Below are 12,797 nucleotides of genomic sequence, written 5' to 3'. Positions count from 1 at the left end.
TGCAAACTATATTCTCCAGGAATTCCTTGGCCAAGGTGGAAGCTGAAGGCAAACCCTTTAAAGGGATAAAGTGGGCCATTTTGGAGAATAGGTCCACAATTACAAGGATTGTGTTGTAACCAGCACAAGGAGGCAGATCTGTTACAAAGTCCATTGACAGGGTGTGCCATGGTGCCAGTGGAATATCCAAGGGTTGAAGTAGGCCGGCTGGCCTTTTCTTTTGAGCCTTGTTTTGGGCGCAAATTCCACAAGACAGTACAAAAGACTTTATGTCTTTTCTCCAAGAAGGCCACCAGAAGTGGCGTTTGATTTTTTCCTCCGTTTTAGCGATACCAGGGTGTCCTTCCATTAAAGATTCATGATGATGGGCAATAACAAGTTCTTGCAATTCTTTACTTGGCAGAAACAACCGCTCCTGGAAGTAGGGTAAGTCATCCTTAACGGTGTAATGAGGACCCTTTTGGCTCCATTCCAGTAAGGTTGAAGAGTCTAGAAGTTGTTTTACTTGCGTTTGGATATCCTCAATAGATTGCAATGAAGTTAAGCCTAAGATTCTTTGCTCAGGTATGATGGGCACAGGTTCTAAGCTCGAATTAGGTTCTTCCATGCCAATCCGGGATAAGGCGTCTGCTTTTCCATTCTTGCAGCCAGGGCGATAGGTAATTACAAAATCAAATTCCGCAAAGAATAGAGCCCATCGGAGTTGTCGTGAAGATTGAGCTTTGGCCGTCTTTAAATACTGTAAGTTTCTGTGGTCCGTAATTACGGTGATGGTGTGTCTTGCCCCGAGAAGGTAGTGACGCCAAGCCTTGAAAGCAGATTTGATGGCCAGTAACTCTTTATCGGTAATTGCGTAGTTGATTTCAGGAGGAGAAAATTTTCTAGACCAAAAGGCCACTGGGTGTAGTTGGTTAGTTTTTGGGTCTCTTTGCGACAGGACAGCTCCCATAGCCGAACTGGAAGCATCGGTTTCCACTATGTACGGGAGATCTGGGTGCAGGTGCTTCAATACAGGTGCAGAGGTGAATTTGGTTTTCAGGTCCTGGAAGGCTTGTTCGGCCTCAAGAGTCCATTCGAAGCGTTTGTTTTTCTTTAGGAGAGCGGTGATGGGTTGGACTGTTCGGGAAAATTCCGGGATGAATCTTCGATAGAAATTGGCAAAGCCGAGCATGCTCTCAATTCCCTTCACCGAGCTTGGAGATGGCCATATGAGGATGGCGTCCACCTTTTGCGAGTCCATTCGGACTCCTTGAGGTGTCAGGATGAATCCGAGAAACTCAACTTCTGTGGTATGAAAAACGCATTTTTTGAGTTTTGCAAATAGTCTGTGCTGGCGCAGTTTCTCAAGAACTGCCCTAACATGTTTTCTGTGATCAGATTCTGAAGAAGAGTACACCAGGATGTCGTCAATGTAAACAATGACGCAGACATCGATAAGTTCCTGAAGAACATCATTCATAAAGTACTGAAAGGCGGCAGGTGCATTGCACAAACCGAAGGGCATCACCTGATATTCGAAGAGCCCAAATTTGGTGCGGAATGCAGTCTTCCATTCGCCGCCTTCTTTTATGCGCACCAGGTGATAAGCTCCTCGGAGATCTAACTTGGTGTACACACAAGCGTCTTTCACCTGGTCGATAAGCTCAGGGATCAAGGGCAGAGGATAACGATTCTTAATCGTTATTTGATTTAGGGCGCGATAGTCTATACACGTTCTAAGGTCGCCTTCTTTTTTTGGCACGAAGAACAGAGCTGAAGAGACAGGAGACTTGGACGGGCGAATAAAACCATTGGCTAGGTACTGATCTAAATACTGACGCAAATGCAGGTTCTCAGGTTCCGTAAGAGCATAAATCCTACTACAAGGTTGTTGAGCATTGGGTACCAGATCGATCTGGCAATCATAAGACCGATGGGGAGGTAACGTGTTAGCCTGTTCTTTCTGAAAAACGTCTTGGAATTCTTGGTATTCTGACGGTAGCTGTACAGGGGTGGAAGTTGCTGTGGCTAGACCCATAGCTGGATTTCTTGGATAACAAGTTGGTTCACAATCAGGAAAACTTATCTTCTTTGCTCGCCAGTCAATTCTGGGATTATGTGTTTCTAACCAAGGAATTCCAAGAATTACTTGAAATTGTGGGGCCTTGATCACATCAAACACGATTGCTTCCCGATGTCCATCCTGACCCACCAGTGTCACTTCAACAGTGGAATGCGTTACAGGCCCTGAGGCTATTTCGGTTCCATCTACTGTAGTAATGACATCTTGGGTTACTTTCGGGTGGAGAGGAAGCTTAATCCTGGAAGCCAATTCACGGTCTATGTAATTTCCAATAGCTCCACTGTCGATGTATGCTTTTATAGCATGCAACTGCTGAGGCTGTTTTGGGTCCACGAGCACCATTGGCATGACGAAATGCGAGGTCAAAGAGTTAGTTTTCAAGCTCGGCAAGTGGACCCCTATGCTTGCCGGGTTAGGTCGTTTCCCGAATCAGGGTCACTAATTCGTTATCAGTAGCTCCAACCACCTTCTTAAGTGGTTTAACTGGACAATTTCGAAGAAAGTGACTGGAAGTCCCGCAATACAGACAAAGTTGCATTTGCCGCCTTGTCTCTCGTTCTTTCTGCGTTAATGGTCCTTTAACACCACCGATTTGCATAGGTTCAGATACGTCGGTACTCTTGGAGGTAGCGTGGGTTTTGATCGGTGCTCGGTTTTCATACTTGAACCGATCTGCTTTTCTATTTTGAAGTCTGTGATCAAGTTGAACCACCAAGTCAATGTAGTCTGCGCAGACCTGGGGTGGGTTTACTATCTGAGCTAGAACATCCTTAAGCTCTCCGCGCAGGCCTCGATGAAACAATGTGATCCTTTTGCTTTCTGGCCATCCAGTTTCCACAACCAGTCTGTTAAAGGTGGCTATGTAGGACAGAAGACCCTGATTACCTTGTCGTAAGGATAGCAGTTCGTTATCAAGGCCCTGTCCTTGAGAGTGTCGAGCGAACAATCTTTCCATGCTGGCCTGGAAGCCCTGAAAATCCGGAAGAACGGGATCATCCTGATTTACCAATGGAATAGACCAATTGGCAGCACTGCCACTGAGGTAAGACAGTATAAAGGCTACCTTGGTCTGGTCGTTAGGGAAGGCTCCGGGTCTGCATAGAAAGTGTAAACGACATTGGTTCATAAAGACGGCATATTTCTTGGGATCCCCCGCAAAACGTTCAGGCGGGGCCAAAGGCATGTGTCCAGGTAGATTAATTTGTACCGGGTTACTCAAACCCATTGATGTGGAAATGTCTCCGGAATTAGGTAAAGGAGTGTGCCCTGCCTGGGCCTGTAATAACCTTTTGGCTAGGTCATCAGTTCTTTCCTTCGATAAGATCAGTTCTCTTTTGAGAGCATTAGTCTCCTGGCGGGCTGAGTGCACCTCTGCCCGTAATTCCCCCAAAAGCTGGGCCAGCTGGTCAGTCTCGGAAGTCTCCATAGCGCCCGGGTGGGAAATTGTGGGTAGGCTTCGTGTTCTGTAACGCTCACCTGATTCCCACGGAGGCGCAGGTCTGGCTTCGAGTGCTGATGCTTCTTCAATGGTGAAGCGCAGGACTCTGAAGATGGATAGGAAGGGCCCTCTACTCTGGCTTCTCCGGCTCGCAGGAATATTCCCCTGTGTGTGAAAAGGGAGTATTACCTACTGACTGAGTTATGCTCAAGCCTCCCACTCTCTTCCAACCCTCCACGATGCCCTTCCGCGATTCCCCGTGAAGTCTCACCTTAGGGTCTGAAAGGACGAGCTCTCCATCCTGCTTCTGACGCAGGGGCGCGTTAAACCCAGTTACTTCACTGGATTGAGGTTGGATGGGAGTTCAGGTAAGCTTGATTATACTGGTAAGGCGCTGTAAAAGTTTTGTTGCAAGTTCAAAAGTTCAAGCTTTAAATAATAATGTTCATTGTCTTTTTTCAGGTGATGAATGAAGATTCCTTTGGAGACTTCTTGCAACAAAGCGCTGACGTTGATGTCTTTTTCCCATAGGGGCCGGGGTTCGGAATGCCGGAGATTTGGCGCCGACCCGAAGTGAAACGTGCAGTTCCAGTAAAGATCTGGTAAGTCCTAGATGAGCGCTCAGGTAATGTTTTTGCATCGCTCATCTAATGTCTTTGACTTTTTTCCCCATAGGGGCCGGGGTCCTGCTTGGAAGCAGCAAGACCCGAAATGAAATGGGAATGACCCAACAGGTAAGTCTTAGAAGGAAACTGAGCTTTTCCTATTCCCTTCCTTCTCTCACCACTTATTCTTGTCTTTTTCTCTAGGCTCTGGGAAGTGGCTGTGTATCCGGATGATCGCTGCTGAAGATGGAGGAACCCAGGAAAAGTGAGTGAAATGCAGCGCTGCAGCGATCGTAACGAAATGCTTTTAAAAATGATGTCTTCCCTTTCAGGATCGTCGGTGATGTCTCCGTGGTGCAGATTAGCTGGTAGGTCTCTTGTCTCCCTTTGCAGGTGACCCAGGATGCTGACAGGCGTGGCTGGAGTCCAGATGCAGGAGCTGACACGGTGAGCGTCCAGCTGCGAGGAGCAGAACAACACGAAGCTGATCGGGTGTGGTTTAAATAGCTTTGGAAGAAGTTCCAAGTGTGTATCCTTCCTCCGATCAGGTATGTATCCTTCCCCGACCACACCCGGGTGGAAAGTAGTCCCACAGGGTAAGTAGTTCCTATTCAGGCCTCAAGAGGGCCTGGATGTGGCAGCATGGTCTGCATCAGGTAAGTGCACATTAAAACACTTGAACACATGTCTAGCTTTATGAGCCTGACGCCTAAGGCGCCAGGACAGAGGTCTAACATGAGCCTGGCGCCTAAGGCGGCAGGACTGCGTCCAAAGGGCCCCAGCTTGGACCCGCTGGCACTCCCCTGGGGGAAATGATGCCTGCCTCTGAGGTTGCTGGGTCGGACCTGGCTCCTTGGAGGTAGGCATCATGACAGTCTCAGCATCTCCTGGTCATGAGTTGATCCTAACTCGTACTATATCACGTAGTCTGGTCCTCTTGTTAGAATCATCTATTGTATTTGAACACCTCACTAAGAAGAGGTCTAATCTTGTTGTTTTTTCTTTGCAGTCTGGGTTACAGCAGTGTCTTGCTCCCGCTCTTTCATTTGATTTTCCCTTCTGTCTTGTGACTTTTCGAAACAGCAGAGGGGTGAATCTAAGGGCAGAACTCCCTCATGAGAGGAGACCTGGGCTAGGGCTAGTCTGGGTTCTGCGACAACTAGGCCTGCAGGGATCCTGCTGCCTCTTCATCTGGAACACTGAGTACTGACAACTGCTACCCATTCCCACAATAGGGGAGAACTAGTTTCTGTGGGGTTCCCAGAAGAGGGGAGATGATAGGGGGTGGGGCAGGTGGGCACACATTCTTAGGAAGAGTTGAAAGGGGCCAATCCCAGGATGCAGCTGAGCAGCAGGTAGAACTGGTTCCTGTAGGGAGTGGAGTCCTGGGTGAAGGAGCATGGCTTGGGTTGCACAAACCCCACACAGTGCAGGGGACACAGAGTGGACAAAACACAATAACAGAAACCCAACACAGGTCTGCATAGCAAGGCAGGGTCACACACACTCTAAGGACAACATTTCTGCTATCAATGCAGCGCAGGACCACAGAGTAAAGGTAGGCAATGTCCAGTGTGCCAGAAAACAAGCAACTATAGAGGTTAACGTAAAGTACAAAACGCAGTGAGCAGGCAATGTTGAAACAAGTACAGTGTACCGTTAATGCAATAGTTAAATACGGGACAAAATGCACACACAGGAGAACATGCAAGCACTTGGCAGAAGCATAAACAGCATAGGAACTGTAGTCAAGGGCGAATGAGTACCTAGTCAGGGAGAATCAATATACAGTCACATGCAGTGGAAGATGGACAATACATTTGGAAAGAATTAAAAGTCATGCAGTACATTGAAAAAATCACACAATTAGGAAAGCACCTATTCAGTGCTGCCGTTCCCACCAAATATCCGGCAGCCAATGGAACAAATAGCAGAGCACTGCATATTGCCTTCTGGGAAACGAAGTTCTACGGCACCCGTAGCAGCAGTTATAGATTCCTCCATGTGCAAAGAGCAATCACAACAAGGTAAGCGCCGCTTCAGCACTGCCGTTCGCACTAAATAGCCGGCAGTGGAAGGTTCAAAGGGCAGAGCCCAGCAGTTGCCTCCTCTGCCTACTGATACGCGAAGTCCTACAGCACCTGTAGCAGCAGTTAAAGATTCCTCCATGTGCAAACAGCAATCCCAGCAAGGTACAAAGATCAAATGGAAAATGCAGAAAACCCACAGTAAACAACAAGTGGCATGTAGGTGAAACACAGGTAGAGGTTGTCCGGGGCCCACACGTGGAGAGTGCCATTTCCACAGAATTAAAAGGAAAAAAACAGGATTGCAGTCAGGGACGTCATTTGGGGGTAGCCAGAGGTTGCAAGTGCGACCTCTGTGGTCTCCCTTGCGAACTCTGAAAAAAAAATATTCCCCATCCTTTAATTCTGGAGTGGCTAGCTTTCTTGTTCAGGCCCCTTAGAAAAAAGAAGAAAAATAAGAACATGGGGGCCACAAGTCTAACACTTTCAGCACTGAACCTAAATAAGAAAGAATAGGAATGCCAAAAAATGTGTCTTTCTGGAATTCTATACAATAATTGCTAGACTCAGTAAAGGTTTATTTCAGGCACACTTCGGGGGTTGAGTCACTGATATAGTCTGTTCTCAAACGCGTCAACCCAGCCTTTCATCCTTCTGAGGTCGATAAATGCGTACCAACATAGGTTGGGTGATATTGGGTGTATATTACTTCTATGTAAAGCGCTTAAGCTTACGTGCTATATAATAACACATCATTATCATTTGGTCATGGACGTCTGCTTGCAATCACAGTAATTTGGTAATATGGGCCTATACACACTGATCTTAACGATACATATGGCGATCCATTCAGGTATGAAATGTACATCACATTATAGTGATATCGTAACCATATTTTTCGTAGTGTACAATGCTATGTGATGCCACTTCCTGTTTTGTCAACGGGTGAAAGGTCGTGTTCCATCGCGTCCCGCGATATCACTTTGGGGTGGGGTGAAATGACATCACTTCCTGTGATGTCATCAGGGGGTCAAGGGTCGTGTGATGTTACTTCCGCTACCCCTGGCATTTTGGTGAAATGACGTCCCTGATTGCAGTGGCTTCACCCATCTGATAGGGCTCTATTTGAAGGCTCTGTACTTTCTTAGGCTCTGTCTGCCTGTTTTATAAAAGGTAGTATACGTTCAGTACTCCTCCCTACTTTCACTAAACCTACTTTCACTACACCTGCCATTCAAGTCACATGAAAAGGTTTAAACCCCACAGAAGAAGTAAAAACATTGATTTCGACCCCTAAAACTGCCCAAAACCTACCACAAATGCTAAGCACCACCACTGAGAATTGAACATGTTTTCAGTCCAAATGACTACGAAAGGTCGGTTTTGCAGCATGTGCTTTGAGGGGAACAAATATGCAGAAAAAAGGATGCTACATCAATGTTTTTGCAACAAAGGTATTTTGTCAGTAACTAACAATATTTTTAGGAATTGTTGTAAATGCTGACCCTTTTAGGCAGCTGTGGATTTATGGTGCCTGACAAATGATAATGGCATAAAACCTACCACAATTTTTTCAAATATTACCTCACAAACACTGATAGATTATTTATAGACAAAAAATGGTGTTTCTCTTGGAGGTTAAATTCAGCATCTCTCACTCCTGTAGCCCCTCTGTTTTACACACTACCCCTGGCTTCTATAAAATGGCCGCTCCTATAGCAGAGTGTCCACCATCATACATTCACCAGATGTTTTCATCCTTTTCAGTGAGATTTCATGCTTCTCCTCAGTGTTGCAGGCCTTCATTTTTAAATGTAGATGTTTTTTCATTGGTCGAGAGAGGGGAAGTTAAAAACGTTATTTTTGGCCCCAAAATAATGTACTATGTTTGGAGAATGTTGCTTTGAATTGTTGTAATTTGTGACCCATTTGTGTGGCCCTGTAGCACCAAAAATAACAAAAACAGATCAAAGCATACCACCATTTCTAAAAGTAAGCCCTGGTATTTTAACCGAAAAATTATTTCTTTTTAGAGGCAACTTTCTATAACTCTCTCACCACACAATGTATACAGTGCTTTGGATTATATATAAAGGCTGATATATCACAGCACCCTCAGCATGATGCACTTACCAGTCATTTCTCAGTTTTCATCCTTCTCGTTTGTGTTTGTGTTACATGTCACCATCTTCACCTTTTGGAGACATTATAGCACAGGTTCGAAGGGAAAGAGTTTTCGATGATGTTTTGGAGAAAGAAAATATGTGTCTCTGCTTATAGGGGATATTTTGGGATTGTGTTAGCATTTCAGCAATTTTGGAAATCAAATAATAGCTTAATACCTGTCACAATACCTACAAAATAACCACTCCAGACCACTGAAAAATATTCCTTTACTCTTTAAAGCAACATTCAACAACACCCCTAGCAGCTTTCACAGATGCTCTGCCTTCTACAAAATGGCCAGTCCCATAACAGCTCTTCATCGGGATGAACTCCATCATGCATCATGGAACAGCCGGCTCAAGCCAGTTAACTTTGTTCATATAGCCTGGGGTGGTGAGTCACATAACCAACATGGGCGGCATTTGGGTTCTGATCTGGGGTTGAGCCAGTTCTTAGAGGGCCTAAAGACCTTGCTTGGAAACTGCAGGCTACTAGCTGGATATCTGTGGGCCCAATGACCTGGCACTGGGCTTGCAGAAAGGGTGCAAAGGGCCAGTGATGACCTGGGGATATGGCCTCGAGCTAGAGGATCTCTGAGTCAATGCTAAAATGGGTGTTAGTCTATCTGAGGATCTGACTTGGAGCTTCTGTGCCCTGAGCCAGCTATTTGTTCACCAGTGGACCTAACACCAGGAGTGTGGGCACCGGGCCTTGTCAGATCCAGTTCTTTTGTGACCTGTGGAACTGCTTTGGGGCCCACACACCTTGAGTCAGGTTTGAGGTAGGTATGTGGTGGCCAAGTGACCCACCTCGCTGCCAGCTAGCTCTGAGCCATATATCTGTGTGTCCTGGGGCTAGGTGTGCTATGGGCATTGCTGAAATGGTCTCTGGACATGTCTGCAGACTAATTGGGCACATTGTGTGACGTGGGGGTGCCCAGAGCATGGCTGATGGGCATGCCCATGCCAATCAAGACGCTGGCTACAACTATTGGTTTGGAGGTGCTAGGGGCATATCTGAAGGCCATAACTCCGGTAAAGTGTCCTCTAGGCATGATCAGAGGCCATATCCAGTGGGTGTCTTGGGGTTGTCTGGGACATGATTGAGGGCCATAGGCTGGCCAAAATGGCCATCGAGCATGGTCAAAGGCCATGCACATTTGCCACAATTCACAGCTAAGAGGGGCTCTGTGTTTGGATGTCGGCACTACCTGAGAATAATTAGTAACCTTGTATGGCCACAGGTCTTCCTCTTGGAAAAGTGACGACTAGGCTGCCTACAGCCAACACCTACTGGTACAATTTGGTGTCTTGGAGGTGCTAGGAACATTGCCAAATGCTCCTAGCCAGTGTGTACTGCACATGGCCGCAGGACATGACCTTTGGGAACAGCGGGTGTTGAAACACTGGCCTGTGTATAGGTGCTTTATAAATAAACAATACCATACCATACCATACCAAAAGGTTCCTCGGGTATAGGCAATGGCTATGCTCCAGGCAAAATGTAAACTGACATGGCATCAGGCCATGTCCAATGAGTAAAATGGATTTCTTGGCTGTGCCTAGGGCAAGGTCCAAGCTATGCACTGTTTAAAGTGGCTACTCAGCCCATGCCAAGTGGTCACATTAAGACTCTCGGAGAAGCCTGCTGCGTATCTGAAGGCCATACTGAGTGTACACGATGGGTCCCTTGAAGTTGAGAGGGCCAAAGTCCTGAATGCTGAATGCTCCCTCTGGTCATGTTAGCTTATATCATGAAACAAAAGTAATCCACTAGAAAATGTTGTGCAATGCAGTTAGGTTTAACCTACTGTAAGATGAACCATAGAAATTCACTGACACATCTGTAGCTGTGGGGGCGTTATGGTTGACATCACACATGACATGAACATACCTCCAGTTCATATGGGACATGCGGCACAGAAGGAGCTAAGTGAAAGCAAATGAAGTGAATGTAGAGTTTAACTGCTAATTTGAGGGCCAAAACAAAGCCAAATGGAAAGCAAAGAGAGTTATCAAAAGACTGTGGTCTATCGTAAACAGAATGAAGTGTGACATCACGAACAGTGCATGGCAGTAGCCAGGATACCTCTAGCTCCCTTGGTGTACTGCCATATTAAAGGTCCCGATTGGGGGATCAGGGTGGATCTTTTGAGAATGTGCTTGCTTTCTTTCCTTTTTCACGCAGCATACACTTGACATCGTGTCTGGGCAATAGAGGCCAGGTTACACCTCTCTATTCACAGGACAGAGTAGGAGCTGGATCCATGGGAGTATGCACATTGCTGGGGACCCACTCTACCTGTATGCTGTGTAAAAGAATGAGGTTGCTATTATTAAAGCACCCAAGGGCTGCATTGGTAGCAATGGTTAACAGGTCTCCGTTAACCCAGTATGAAAGGATAAAATGACCCATTGTAGCTTTTTTCACACTCAAATTAATATGCACCAATCGTTTTAAAGAGAGGTTTCTACTTTTTGTATTATAGATAAGGAGTCAAGTGAAGAGCCATTAGACCTCATCACAAGTTTGGTGTTGCAGGAAAAAAGTGGTGGTAATTCCGTTACTCTGATTTTAAATGAACAGCGGTACGAAGAAGAATCACGACCGAGTACCTGATGTGCCTCTCCCCATTCTAGAAAACTATATATAGAGAGTCATCCCATCCCACGTGAGAAAATTTAGAAGATTTATCTAAATGAGGAGCGGCACGGGATAAAGTCAACTATTAAATAGAACAGGAATCCACAAAGTAATCACGCTAGGTCAGTATACAGATATGCAGGGTCGTTTTGAGCACGATGAACTGACAAATAGAATAAACATCAAGCCAAGCTACACAAATTGGTTTACCTGTGTTTTTGTCTTAAATAGGAATGCCTCCCAGTGATCGCAGATAGTGGTATCCAGTTGAGAGCCAAGCACACCCCAACATCAGACAGACTTTAACTAGGAAGAGGATTGTAAATCGAGGGGGACCCCCCAAGAAGACACATAAGAAGAAGTCGGCCTGTAGAAGGTAAAGCAAATTCATAGACAGACTTGGACAACTTAACTGTACCGCATGATTGGGTTAATTGATTATAAAGTTGTGAAATACTCAGTGTCATAGTTAAAGATTAGACCTGAAGTGATAACAGCATGGGTGTGGTCTTGAAGGACCTAGTTGCAGATAGGGGTGGAGGTGTGAAGATATAACAGATGTAAAGAAGGTGATGGTCTAAGTAATGACACCCTTCCGCTGATGATTGACACATAGCATGTTGTGCATAATAAAAATGTCGACCGGGATATTATCTCGAATACTAAATTTCGATTATCCCACACTTGCTTCCCACAGTGTATTCGTTTTTGAAGGTTGGACCCTAAAGAAAAGTGCGATGGGATCTCATTGAAAGCTGACCCCGCAAGAAATTAAGTCTACAAGAAGACTGATACGATTGTGCATTTAATTGAATGTTGTATAAATTTTACCCCTGAAGAATTTCCTTGTCAATAGTGTGTAAGTGTGTAAGGAATGAAACATGTCGGGTATGGTATGGATGTGGTATGAAAGTAAGCATGATTTTTAGGAAGAATAAGTGAAAGGTTTTTACGGACTGGGTTGCTTGTCTCGACGATAGGGGTGAGCAACTTGTAAATCCAGGTTAAGAGATGAATTTTTGCTAATTATTAAATGGTCAACTGTTACATGAGATTAAATGTACACAACAATATTACATGGTAATGATGCAGATATTGTGATTTGCATACTATCAGAAATACTCCTTTTTAAAAAAGATTAAAAAATTGGAACTGTGAAGAAGAAAAGATAAAAGAAAAAAAGTTTTTTACTGTTGAAATATGAAAAATAAAATACTATTTTTTGATACAATGTGGTGTAGTATGAGAATTTAATGGCTATTAACCTCATACAGTAAGGTTCAACCAAATATGGACTTGGGGAAGCAAGGGACCGAGTGAACATTGTGTATTGTTTAAGAGTTCTGTTTATAGAGGGCTGTTCACTATCGATCATAGGAAATATTACCTCTAGTCTCTCTTAAGTTTATTGTGTGGTAATTCCGTTGCCGCCACTTTTTTTGCCAGTATTGTTTTACCACCGTTTTTACCGCACTGCCGAACTACAGGTTAGCACTTAAAGTGGAGCTAAAAGTGTTTAGAGGACCACCAGAAATTTACATTGGAAGCTCTACCCATTGTTTTGGCACTCTTTATCGTACGCAGCCTATATACTGCAACATCAGAAGCCCAAGGCACAAAAGGTCACACAATAAAGCGCAAGATGCTATGCGCCAGGCTTCCGGGGTTGCGGTGTCAAGACCGTCAGAAGGAGGCAGCAGCTAAGTGGACAGGAAGCGGGAGCGGATGGAGGGCGGCGGAAGGACACCCGCATTGGAGAGGTGTGTGGGGTCCCTCCTTGAAAGGAACCGAGGGATCAAGGATGGGGACAAAAGGCCGTCCTTGAGGATGCTGCCTTCTCCGCATGGAATCCACAA

At 45.4% G+C, this 12,797-nt stretch overlaps 1 long non-coding RNA gene across 2 annotated transcripts in view; it reads left to right on the top strand.

Annotated features, from left to right (window-relative positions):
* Positions 1 to 12,417, top strand: part of LOC138581928 (uncharacterized) — a 72,942-nt gene extending 60,525 nt beyond the window's left edge. The window contains exons 2-4 of one of the 2 annotated variants that reach the window (XR_011304880.1): positions 10,787 to 11,063; positions 11,173 to 11,317; positions 11,639 to 12,417. This is a non-coding gene — a long non-coding RNA (uncharacterized lncRNA). The remainder of the gene's footprint in view (positions 1 to 10,786; positions 11,064 to 11,172; positions 11,318 to 11,638) is intronic. The other variant, XR_011304881.1, reaches the window with a different exon arrangement.
* The last annotated feature ends 380 nt before the right edge of the window (positions 12,418 to 12,797 follow it).

This window comes from Ambystoma mexicanum, chromosome 3q (assembly GCF_040938575.1).
Source record: "Ambystoma mexicanum isolate Mex_15411 chromosome 3q, UKY_AmexF1_1, whole genome shotgun sequence".
Lineage (NCBI taxonomy): Eukaryota > Metazoa > Chordata > Amphibia > Caudata > Ambystomatidae > Ambystoma > Ambystoma mexicanum.
This window is presented reverse-complemented; position numbering and strand designations above follow the sequence as displayed.